Raw genomic sequence first — 11620 nt, 5'->3', positions numbered from 1 at the left:
AAAACCAAAAAAAAATCTAGTTGAACACCTACTTTGTCCTCTCAGATAACAACAACACAGCAACAAAAAAGTATAAATGTACAAGGACAAAGACACTGGGAGGAGAGAAGAGTGTGCGAGGAAAAGAGAGAATCAAGATATATATCACCAAGGCTCTTTATCCCCTAAATCCTCCATGTGAACATGTGACCATATATAGTTAAGCGTGGATGTTCTCAAATGTCAACATGCATCAGAATCACCTGGAGAGCTTGGTATTAGACAGGTTACAGAGAGTTCTGATTCCAGAGGCCATGAATTTGCATTTTTAACAGGTTCCCAATGCTCCTGCCACTGGTCTGAGACTACAGTGATGTGGTGGGAAAACCCTGGACTCCGGCATCCACATAACCCTGGTTCAAATCCAAGTTCCACCACAAATTAGCTTAGAGGATCAACACTTCTGAAAAACGGGGACAATGAAGCCTACCTCCTACTGGTGCCAAGAAAATGAAATAGGATGACAAATCAACACAAAGTGGAGCACAGCACCTGGCCCACGGCTATCAGGACCTGTACCTCCTACCCTTCGCACGTACATGTGTACTTGAATGAGTGTGCATTTCTAAGGGCGGGGGTCACACTCCTGCACGCAAGGGACACTTGAGAGGGAAGAGGTCTGAATATCCGTGAGACTGAGTACCTGCCTGGGGGGAATTAAGAGATTCATTCTCTTGAATTCCTCGTGTCTACGTGAGTTGAGGAGTCTGAGTCTCCCTCCATCTCCCTTATCAACAAAGTTCACACCCCATCGTATATAAAGAATATGAAGGAAAACATCAGAAGTTTCCCCCTTCTCTACTCTGAGTGTGTGTATGTGTGAAGGGGAGGGGGGACAGGGGAAACCATGGCAACAAGATGTACCCTCATGCAAAGGTGGCATATGGGAATGGGTTTCTTTAATATTTATTTATTTTTGGTTCTTGAGGGGGGGTAATCAGGTTTACTTATTTTCATGGGGTGCCGGGCATTGAACCCAGGACCTTGTGCATGCTAAGCATGCACTCCACTACTGAGCTATACCCTCCCCTCTACCCTGCTGCCCGCAGAATGGGGTTTAGAGAGCTCACTTTTCAACTGCAAGAGCACTGGAGTCCAAGGGCCTGTGGCTTCGTACTGGGGATGCATCAAGCATGAAGTTCTGCACTCTGCATGCCAACCCCACAAGAGAATGACGTAGCTCAGGCCTGCCCTCCTGAAAACCCTGCATGTTGGAGGGAGTTTTCGAAAGCTCACCCTCCCCCAGGCCAGGGATGTGAGAAGCAGCGGGTGAGATGGGTCACTCTCCCGAATGTTCCCCGTGCGTGTATGTACCAGAGGTGAATGAGTCAGAGAGTGAACTCTGAGTGAGGGTCTGTGTGTGCATGGAGGGGGAGGAGAAAGAGAGAGAGAGAGAACAATACAAGTGAATGACTAGAACGGGGCATTTGCGCCTGCGAGTAGGAAACAGAAAGCTCCACCATCTTCCATCTCTGAACACCCACCTGCCTGTCTCTGCTGCACACTTGGCCACGTGTGGGCCTCCCGTGCACGCTCACCCTCCTGTCTACCTTGCCTGTGTGTATGAGCATCTTGCGTCTGTGTATCTGTGCATGTGAGAGGGAGCATTAACAAGAGAGTGCAACTTCATTCAATTACCTCTCAAGGGAAGAACTGTGAGACAGCTCACTGCTCTTCCTGAGAGATGTGAGAGAGCAGGGTCAGGTCAGGAAGCTCCATCCCCGCTCACCTCGTCAGTGGGACTGTATGCATGCAGGTCCACACCTGGACATGGATGCCTGCCCATCCTGGGGGGTGGGGCAGGGTGCTTGGCGACTGGAGACTACAGAGTATAAACTCATTTGCTGGCATGTGTGCACACCTGCACAAGGGGTACAAATGAGGTTCATCCTCTATGTGACCACGAGCCAGTATACGCAGGAGAATAGGAGTGTCCCATTCCCTGCTGGCTCCCTACAGACAGTGGACCGTCTGGCACACAGTAGGAAGCAAATAAATAATGGCAGGAAGGAAGGAGAGGGAGATGATGTACAGGCACGCTGCACTTCCATCTGCAGATTAGGCTCAGCCTGCTCTAAATCCCTGCACAGGTGCACTGCATGCAGAAAGCACTAGCAGCTAGGTACCAAGGATTAGAGACCAGGAGCAAAGGAGAGGGCTCCCAAAGGTGATGTGGGAAGAAAGACAGAAAAAGCATCACTTTTCCAGCCCGCTGAACACATGGAGACAGGCTTAATGGGAGTGAGAAGTTTTATTCTCAGGCACAAGCTCACATGACAGTAATCCCAGGGCCCCTGATGCTTTGCTTGGATTCCCAAATTCATGAGATGTTCAAAAAGATCTGTGCAAGGAATGAGGAGAGGTGATGGACAGACTCTCTGTTCTTCTCTGTGCAGAAGACACTCACACTCTGAGTCCTTGCCCAGGTATACTGCACTGGAACAGCACCTGCATCTGGGTATTAAGATTAGAGAAGAGGGGACAGAGCAGAAAACTTAGGGACCCACATAAGCAGTGTCAGCATAGGTGCCCAACTCATACGAAAAAAGAGGAAAGAGAACATTCAGTCTTTAACCTCTCTTTCTCTCATACCTGGCATCCACTATATTGGTAAATCCAATTGGTCCTAACTTTAAAATAGATCCATATCTAACCAGTTTTCACTGCCTTCACCACTACCATCACTACCACCATGTCTCCATCAATCTCTCATCCGAATTATTTCAGTGGCCTCCTAATTGTTCCCTGTTTCTGCACTTGCTTCCTTTTATTGTCTATTCACCACACAACAGTCAGAATGATACTTTTGAAACAAAAGTGTGTAAAACCCTGGTGATCTGACTTTGAATTGGAAGTGTAAGAATGAACTCATGTTTGATCTAGAAACAAGACAAAGCAATAACAGCAAAATACTTTTTTTTTTTGTTCTGGCCATTGAAGAAGCCTGAAAACAGTAACCAATCCAGAGGCAACGAGTACCCCTAGGGTCTAGAATGTGGTCTCTAAATACCATGCCTAATAAAAGGAACCAAGGCTTAATGACAACATGGCAGATTCCAGCTCTCGGGAAGGAGATGTCCCAAGATAAGCCTGGAACAATTTTTCAACCCAGAAAGCAGAGAAGCTATTGAATAACTACTGGGGCCATGTAAAAAGAATTCAGGAACCAATGTGAAGAAGCTCTCCTGGCTAAAGATGGGATATTTGAGCTTTACTGAGGACAAGAACTGCAATTGAAAGATCAAATATATTTAAATCCATGAGCTTATCATATTAATTTTTAAAATCATCTTTGGAGTAAGTTAGTAAGCCAACTCATTATTTTGAGTAATGATAAATAAAGAGAATCAAGCATTTATCCTGCCTTTCCAATAAAAACTGTACCATTGGGCAATCAGACAGTAGTTCAAGGTAAGTTTTCCTTTATAGCAGTATTCCAAATGAAGAGAGAATAATGGAATTAGAATATCATCATTTTGCAAATCTAATGAAATAAAGGCTCTAGGAATTGAGCATCAGTGGCAACTAACATCACAGCAGGAGAGACAACCAGTCATTATGTGCCTCTTGATGGAAGTACTTCTGTCCCCTTCCCCAAAATTAAGCCCGAATCTGATCAGGCTTCTAGATACAACTATCAATTTAGAGGAAATACAGACAAGGAAAGGAACATGTAAACTACACCACGGGGATGCAATCAGAAAAATCCAGCCTGTGGGAAACTGCAGGACAAATGGCATGCTTTCTTTCAACAAATAAATTACAAGCAAAGAAAACATATCAATGGAGGGGGAATGTACAATTTAGAGACTTCAGATACCTATCAACCAAATGCAATAAGTGGACTTCATTTGGATCTTAATTTATGGTATTCTTGAGACAACCAGAAAGTTGAACAATGAATATTTGATCATATTAAGAAATTACTATGATTAAGTATGATAATGGTGTTATGGTTATGATTTGCTTAAAGAGTCCTTATCTTCTAGAGATACGTCCTAATAATCAGTTTTCCATTTCCTTCATCATATCTTACTACTTCCCACCTCTCTGCTCCTGCCACAGTGGCCTCTTTGCTGTTCCTAAAACACAGTAGGACTTTCTTGATTGCCCTACCTGATCCCTAAACTTCTCACCACCATCACCACTGCCACTGCTCCATCCACTCTTCATCCCCTTTTCCTGCTTTACGATTCTCCAGGGCACTTGTCACCAACTGACACACTATGTACTTACTTTGTTCACCACCTGTCTACCCCCCACCATGCCTCAGGGCAGGAATTCTTGTCTTCTGATGACTGATGTATCCCTGGTGCATAGGAGACTGCCCAACACAGAGTAGATGCTCAATAAATATTTGTTGAATGAATGAATGGCGCACTGAGTAAGTCAGTGGCAAATCCTGCATCTGAGAAGAGAAGAGAGAAAGCTCACACTCTGATTCACGTCTATGTGAACATCTAAGAAAAAGGACCTTCATGTGCCTTCTTGTGCAAATAAGTGCACATTTAGGAAGGCATGGGATAGTGAGGGAATCCCACTTCCTGCGCCCTGTGTGTGTGCATATATGTACACTTCCGTATGTATTAAGGAGCATTTACTTCTTTTTTGTTTGTTTGTTTGTTTAGGGGGGGGGAGGTAATTAGGTTTATTTATTTGTACAGGAGGTACTGGGGATTGAACTCAGGACCTCGTGCATGCTAAGCATATGCTCAACCACTGAGCTACACCCTCCCCCCTGGAGCATTTACTTCTTTATTTCCCTTGCACACTGGATTTGTGGGAATTAGCTAGAAGGCTCCCTTACCATCACACCCTAGGTATAGGAATCCTAAGAAGGCTCTCCCCCGTCCCCCTGCTAGGTGCTGACAAGGAAGGAACAGGTCAAAAGACTCACCCTCCTTCTAAGTTGTCTTCATTGCTGAGTGTGAGGACCTACACTTTGTACAAGATAAAGCTGTGAATGAAAAATACTGCCTGCCATATCAGTAAACAAAGGATGCTGCGACCATCAAGTCATCAGGCACTACTGCTGCCCCCCAACAGTGAACAGGAGGGAATTCAGGATGGTGACAAGCAGGCAGCCCAGCCTCTGCTGTCACCCCCCAATGGTGCCCCCTGAGGGAACTCATGATGGGAAAGAACAGGATACTGGCCTTAGATAGCTAAGGAATGATTTCAGTGAGTTCAGACTTTTGCATCTTCCTGTACACAAAAGAGTGCTACATTCCTTGAGATGTCTGGTTTTCTTTAATTAACAGTCATCTTTTGATGTTCCAACTACCCAGTCTTTATTGCAAAAATTTCTACATATCCTGGCTCCTCCCCTGTCTCTTCAGAGCAGTCTCTCAGAGCAATCTGAGAGGCCACATCCTGGGCTTAAGTCCTTAGAAATGTCTGCCAAATAAAACGATAACTCTCAACTTTTAGGTTGAGCATTTCTTTTCAGTTGACAAAGGTCAGAGAAAATTCTCCCTCCTGCCAGATCTATGAATGACTGAGATGGGAGAAAGGACACTGGGCAGAGGGTCATTCTCCTTCCCACTGGTGTGTGTCTGTCTTTTTGGAAGATGTGTGTACGTGTATGCGCACATGCACAAGAGAGCAAGGAAAGCTGAGGCTCACCATCCTGCAAACCCTGCATGTGGGAGGGGTTTCCAGAAGCTCACCCTCCACCATGCAAGGGATGTGAGAGAGGGAGCAGGGAAAGGCACACTCTCTTGGCACAAGGTGTGCGTACACGCTAGAAAGCAAGGTGCACCAGCGTGGGGGAGTCCTGGCGGGTGAGCCAGGAGGGGCACACAGGGAATGGGACAGTCATCCAGAGAGGGGTTTGGTGTTGCACACACAGGGCTTATGAGTAAGGGGGCTACATCAAGACCTCAATCGCCTGCAGTGTGTATGTGTTTGCACTCGTGCTTGTGCACAGGAGAGAAAGGGGAAGGCTGGCCCTCCTGCAAGCCTTGGGTGTGGGAGGGTAATTAAGATGCCAACGGTCCTACACTCAAGGCATGTAAGAAGGAAAGCAAGTCGGGAGGTTCGCTCTCCTGTACACTGTGTGTATGTGTGCATGTGTCCCAGACACTTTGGACAGGTATGTATGTGTGCCCCATACATACAGTGTGTCTCCCACTTTAATGAGAAAGTGTGTCTGTGTGTCCATTCACATCATGTACCTTTCAGAATGTTCACTACCTATTTTTTCTCTATTTTCCTTCCTTCTTTCTTCTTCTTCCAATACCATTATGGCATTTATTATTTAGAGGGCATTGTTCCAAGTGCTTTTCATATATTAACTCATTAAATTCCCATAAAATGTCTACAAGTAATCATCATTATCCCTATTTTATAGATCAAACAACGCTGGACCGTGCAGAGAGGACACATGGTAAGAAAGCTCAGAATCTTACAACCTGGTGTTTAGAAAGAGGGCAAAGAAGGCTCAATAGCCTGACAATTGTATGCATCTCAGAGAGCGAAAGAGGAGGGCTCCTTAGGCCATGCGAGGGATATGTGAGCACCTCACTCCCCTCATGCTGCATGACGGGAAGGACTCGTGGCTGTGAGAATGAGGTGGAGGGGGTATGGATTCCACGTGAACTAGATCTAATAGGGAGGCCTGCATGTGGTAGGTGTGAAAGGCCACAACCCTACACATGAGCCATGAAAAATGATAGGGTCTGGGTGTGGGAAGAAGAGCGTCAGAGGGAGAGATGAGGCGATCATCTTGCTAAGAAGGTTCACTTTGGTGCTAGGTCACAGGTGGGAGATTTAAAAGGTACAACTTTCTGCAGCAAAGGATGTGAGCCGGAAAGAGAACAGAAGAAAAGCCTCACTCACTCACACCCTCCACCAGGGAAAAGATGCAAGCAAAGGAGGTGAGATAATGTACTCTCCTGAATATCTGATGTATGTGTGTGTGTGTGGTGTGTGTGCACGTGCCCCAGGCAAGACGCAGGAAGAATGTGGAGTGCGTGAGCCAGGGATGGGCAGGTAGACAAGCAAGGCCAAGCCCTGGACCAATAAGGTGGCTCATTTTCCTCCATGCTCTGCACTACGCATGTGTGATGGTGGCTGGAAGGCAGTGGAGGGGCTGCAATAAGCCTCCTTTTTGCTCAAACTGCGTATAGGGGAGGGGTTAAAGGAAAGCTTAGTGTGAGAAAAGGGAACAGTGAAAGGAAAGAGAGCCAGACAATATGGGAGAGGGAGCAGGGAGAGGGAGGAGAAGCAGAAAGAGGAGGAGAAAGCAAGGGAGAACAGTCCGGTCTGGAAACATACATATGGAAGCCATCCACATAGGATGGCGTGAAAAGCCACAAGGCAAGATGAGAACAGCTGAGGACTAACGAGAAGTAGAAAGAAGTCATCCAAAGACTAAGCTCTCTTCTCTCTCTCTCTCTCTCTCTCTCTCTCTCTCTCTCTCTCTCTCTCTCTCTCTCTCTCTCTCTCCCTCTCTCTCTTTCTCTCTCTCTCTCTCTGTTTACAATTCAGGGAGACGAGGAGGAGCCATCAAAAGAGACTTAGAAAGAGAGGCTGGTGAGGTGAGAGAAAGCGTGGAGTCCTATAAACCAGAGGGAATGAGCAACTGTGTGTGGCTCTGCTAAGGAAGATGATGAAATTACCCAATGACCCAGTGGATGTGAAGGGCATCGGGGACCTAGAGAGGAGTAATTTTAATGGTGTGATGAAGATTGGAGCCTTAATTGGAGGGCATTCAAGAGAGAATAGGATATATATAAAAGAGATAATCAACAAGATCCTACTGTATAGCACAGGAAACGATATTCAATACCTTGTAATAATGTATAATGAAAAAGAATCTGAATACATACATATATATACATATATATTATATGTATATATGTGTGTGTATATATATATATATAACTGAATCACCACGCAAACACCAGAAACTAACACAACATTGTAAATCAACTATCCTTCCGTTTAAAAAAAGAGAGGATGGGAGAAGCTTAAGTGGGGTCAGCTCCTTCAAGAAGTTTTTCTGTAAAATGGAATAGAAAAATAGGGAGAAACTGGAGGAGCTTTTTGGGTCAAGGAAGGAGGTAGTTCTTTTTAATTGTTTAATTTTTCAACTTCATTTTTTTTTCATTTTTTAATATATACATTGTGGAAATTGAGACAGGAAAAGTCACTTGTTCCAGATCACGAAGCCAGCAAAGGATCGCACCAGGATTCCATCACAGGTAGACTGCAGAAATAGCATGCCCAGCCGCCAAACCCCAAGCTGCGTGTGTCTATGAAAGTAAGAGAATCAAAGGTGATAAGAACTCACTTTCTGCACATCCTGGGCACGTCTATGGGAGAGGGAGGGGGAAATAGAAGAGAGAAAGATTAAGGATGTATAACAAGAAGGCTCAAGCTGCTGTCATAGATGTGGTGGTGGGGGGGCTCGCGATACAGAGAGAGGAGTAACAGGGAGACTGACACTGTGGCACAAGCAATGCGTGCATTGGGAGGCTGTAATAACAAGGTTAATTTTAGGTCAGTTACAGCCACACATAGGATGGGAACTGGGCAGCACCAGAAAGCTCACAGTCCTGCAATGCTGGATGAACTGGGACAGCTCAGGTGTCTCTCTTACACGCACACCATGCAAGCATGCAAATGAAAGAAAGAGGAGTGCAGAAGAAGAGAGAGAGGCAAGTGGAACGAGAGTGGGAAAAACATACGCCAACAGACAGGACACACAAGAGAGAGAATGCATTGTCAGCAGGCTCACTCTCCATGTGTGCACGTGGGAAAGCATGCTTTAAAAAAAAAAAAAAGCAAGTTCCATAGTCCTGCATGCTCAAGGTGGAAAAGATGGGACAATTCAAGACATTTGTACTCTTGCCTAGACAGTGGGGGGACTGAGGGGGAGGCAGAGGCAGAGATGGAACAGTATAAGAAGAATCCCAACAGATGAAAACTTAGAAGTTCGCTGCCATCCTGGAAGGATAAACTCCAGTTTCTGATCTTTTTGTTTCCCCGCTAAGTTAAGAAAGGTGGATATTTTTCATTCCTCCACACGCTCCACCATATAAGGCAAATACTAAGAGTCAGAAAGATTCTTCTCCATCACTGTGTGTGTGTGTTTGTGCACACATCTGAATATATACATGCCTGTGAGGCTGAGCCAAAGCCCATTTGTTTATTTTTGCTTTTATTTCTATTGCCCAGGGAGACTGCCCTGGAGAACATTGCTACGATTTATGGCAGAGAATGTTTTGCCTATGTTTTCTTCTAGGAGATTTATGGTATCCTGTTTTGTTTAAGTCTTTAAGCCTTTTGAGCTTATTTTTGTGTATGGTGTGAGGGAGTGTTCTAACTTCACTAATTTCCATGCTGCTGTCCAGTTTTCCCAACACCACTTGCTGAAAAGACTGTCTTTTCTCCTTTGTATATTCTTGCCTTCTTTCTCTGTATTTTTTAAAAGTCTACTGCCGTCCTACAAAGCATGCTTGTGGGAAGGGAACTGAGAAGGCGTGCTGGGTGGAAGAGACAGGGCACAGCTCAGAAAGCATGTGCACCCATAAAGCTTGTGTGTGGGAGGGGACCTAAGACAGCTCACATCCAGCATGTGTGGCAGGAGGGACCAAACAGGTCAGGAGGCTGCTGCTCCTCACAGACAGAGGACGTGCACTAACACAGGTACTGGGAGGCGGGGGTAATCAGGCACCTCCTTCTCTCACAGCCAGTGTGCATCATCTCTGTGTTTGTTGGGGTGGGGAAGGTGTCACTGTAATAAAGAAAGGCATGAAGAAATCTCCATCCTGCATGAGGGGTGAAGTCTCACTCTCCTGTAAACTCTGCAGGTGAGGGTGGGATTTGGAAAGTTCGCTCTCCTCCCTCCAAGGCATATAAAAGGGTGATGGGGTCAGAAGGCTCTTTTCTCAGGCTCTCTGTGTGAGGAGACCCGGAAAGGCTCAATTGCCTGCAAACCTTCAGTGTGGGAAGGGGACTGATTCCTACTCTGAAACATCAAAGGTCCGTGGGGGAGCGAGCAGATCAGAGAGTGTGTGTGCTTATAGGTCAGGAGGTGAGAAGCTTTGCTTCCCTGTACCTTTTTGGAGGGGCTGCTCATGAGAAGGTTCCCGTGGGAACATGGTCTATGCAGGGATATGCGGGTGCCCGGCGGTGGCAGGCAGTGGGAGGGTAAGTGAGAAAGGCGATCCCAAGCACCCACCGCCTCCCTTGTCTGGAGCCAGGAAGGAGCTGCTAAAGGAGGGGGGGCCCAGACTTCACTCTGTGCTCAACAACCTGGGGCTAAGGGAGAGAGAGAAAGAGAGAACTAAGGAGAGAGACCTGGGAGTGGAAACTTCCATAAAAATATTCACAATGCGGGGAGGGGATAGCTCAGTGGTGGAGCGTGTGCTTAGCATGCACGAGGTCTTGGGTTCAAGCCCCAATACCTCCAATAAATAAATAAATAAATAAATAAATAAATAAATAAATAAATAAATAAATAAATAAATAAATAAGGCTAATTACCTACCCACCAAAAAACAAAAACAAAAGCAAACAAACAGAAAGCACAAGCGGAGGATTAAAGAAGAGAAGAAAAGGAAAAAAATATTCAATGTGATCGTTTCAAAATAAAGGAGAAGGTGGCAAAATGGCCTGGAGACCAAGACGGCTGTATGTTTGGGTTCAGGAGGTGAGTGTAGAGGTACTGAGGTAAGGGGTAAATGATGTAGACTGTACGATAGGGATACGAGAGAGTAGGAGGTGACACAATGACCTTGTGCCTTTGACAGCTCTGCTGATGACACTGGTGATCAGCAGGATAAGCTAGATAATAAGCTCCTGAAAAATCATGTGATCAGGGCACATTTAATGGCATCCAGAGCGAAGAAAACCCTACAAGGGGGCCAAACATTCAGGGCTTGATAACGTATAATGTGAAAACTATCCTCAAGGAGCTTGAAGACTTTGTACCAAGTAAGGAAGCCCGATGCAAAACTCTCTAAGCTCCATCCCAGCTCTGAGACTTTGGGATGCCATGAGGACAGACTTAAGCAGGATAAAAGGAAGTGTTGAACTAGTCAGACCAGGCAGTAGGTATAAAACGCCGGAATTGAGAGAGGAGAGGCATTGCTGTAAACCAGACGGCTTGGAGTGGAGAGCGACCAACAGGGATGGGAAAGATGCTGACAGGTCAAGAGGAAGAGGAGGTGGAGGACGGGATTCCAGAAGGCGGAGGAGACTATGTAAAAGTGCTGCCTAAGAGGCCACAAATAAACCAGTTTAGCTGGAGTGGAGAGTTCTGCCAGGAAGATGAGCATGAATAAGGTCAAGGCCATGGTCCTTAAATGCTGCAAGATTAATCATGCCGTGAGCAACCACTCTGGAGAGTGAAATTCTGGTGGCTCACTGATGTTTCTCTTAATGCCTCCGCCTGAGTGCCTGTATGAGGTTTACTGCTGCAGAGACCAAAAGAGATTTTTTAACACCTTATTGTGATATAGTTCCTGTACAGTAAACTACACATTTCAGATGTACAATTTGATGAATTCTGATAGATGTATACACCAATGAAACCACCATCACAATCAAGATAGCTAACATTTCCATTACT

The 11620-nt window shown here is 45.6% G+C and overlaps 1 protein-coding gene across 1 annotated transcript in view; it reads right to left on the bottom strand.

Annotated features, from left to right (window-relative positions):
• The window catches only part of CLCN5 (chloride voltage-gated channel 5), a 141121-nt gene that overhangs the window by 56661 nt on the left and 72840 nt on the right, over window positions 1-11620 (bottom strand). The gene's annotated exons all lie outside the window — the stretch shown is intronic.

Source organism: Camelus ferus, chromosome X, assembly GCF_009834535.1.
Source record: "Camelus ferus isolate YT-003-E chromosome X, BCGSAC_Cfer_1.0, whole genome shotgun sequence".
In the NCBI taxonomy this organism is placed as follows: Eukaryota; Metazoa; Chordata; class Mammalia; order Artiodactyla; family Camelidae; genus Camelus; species Camelus ferus.
This window is presented reverse-complemented; position numbering and strand designations above follow the sequence as displayed.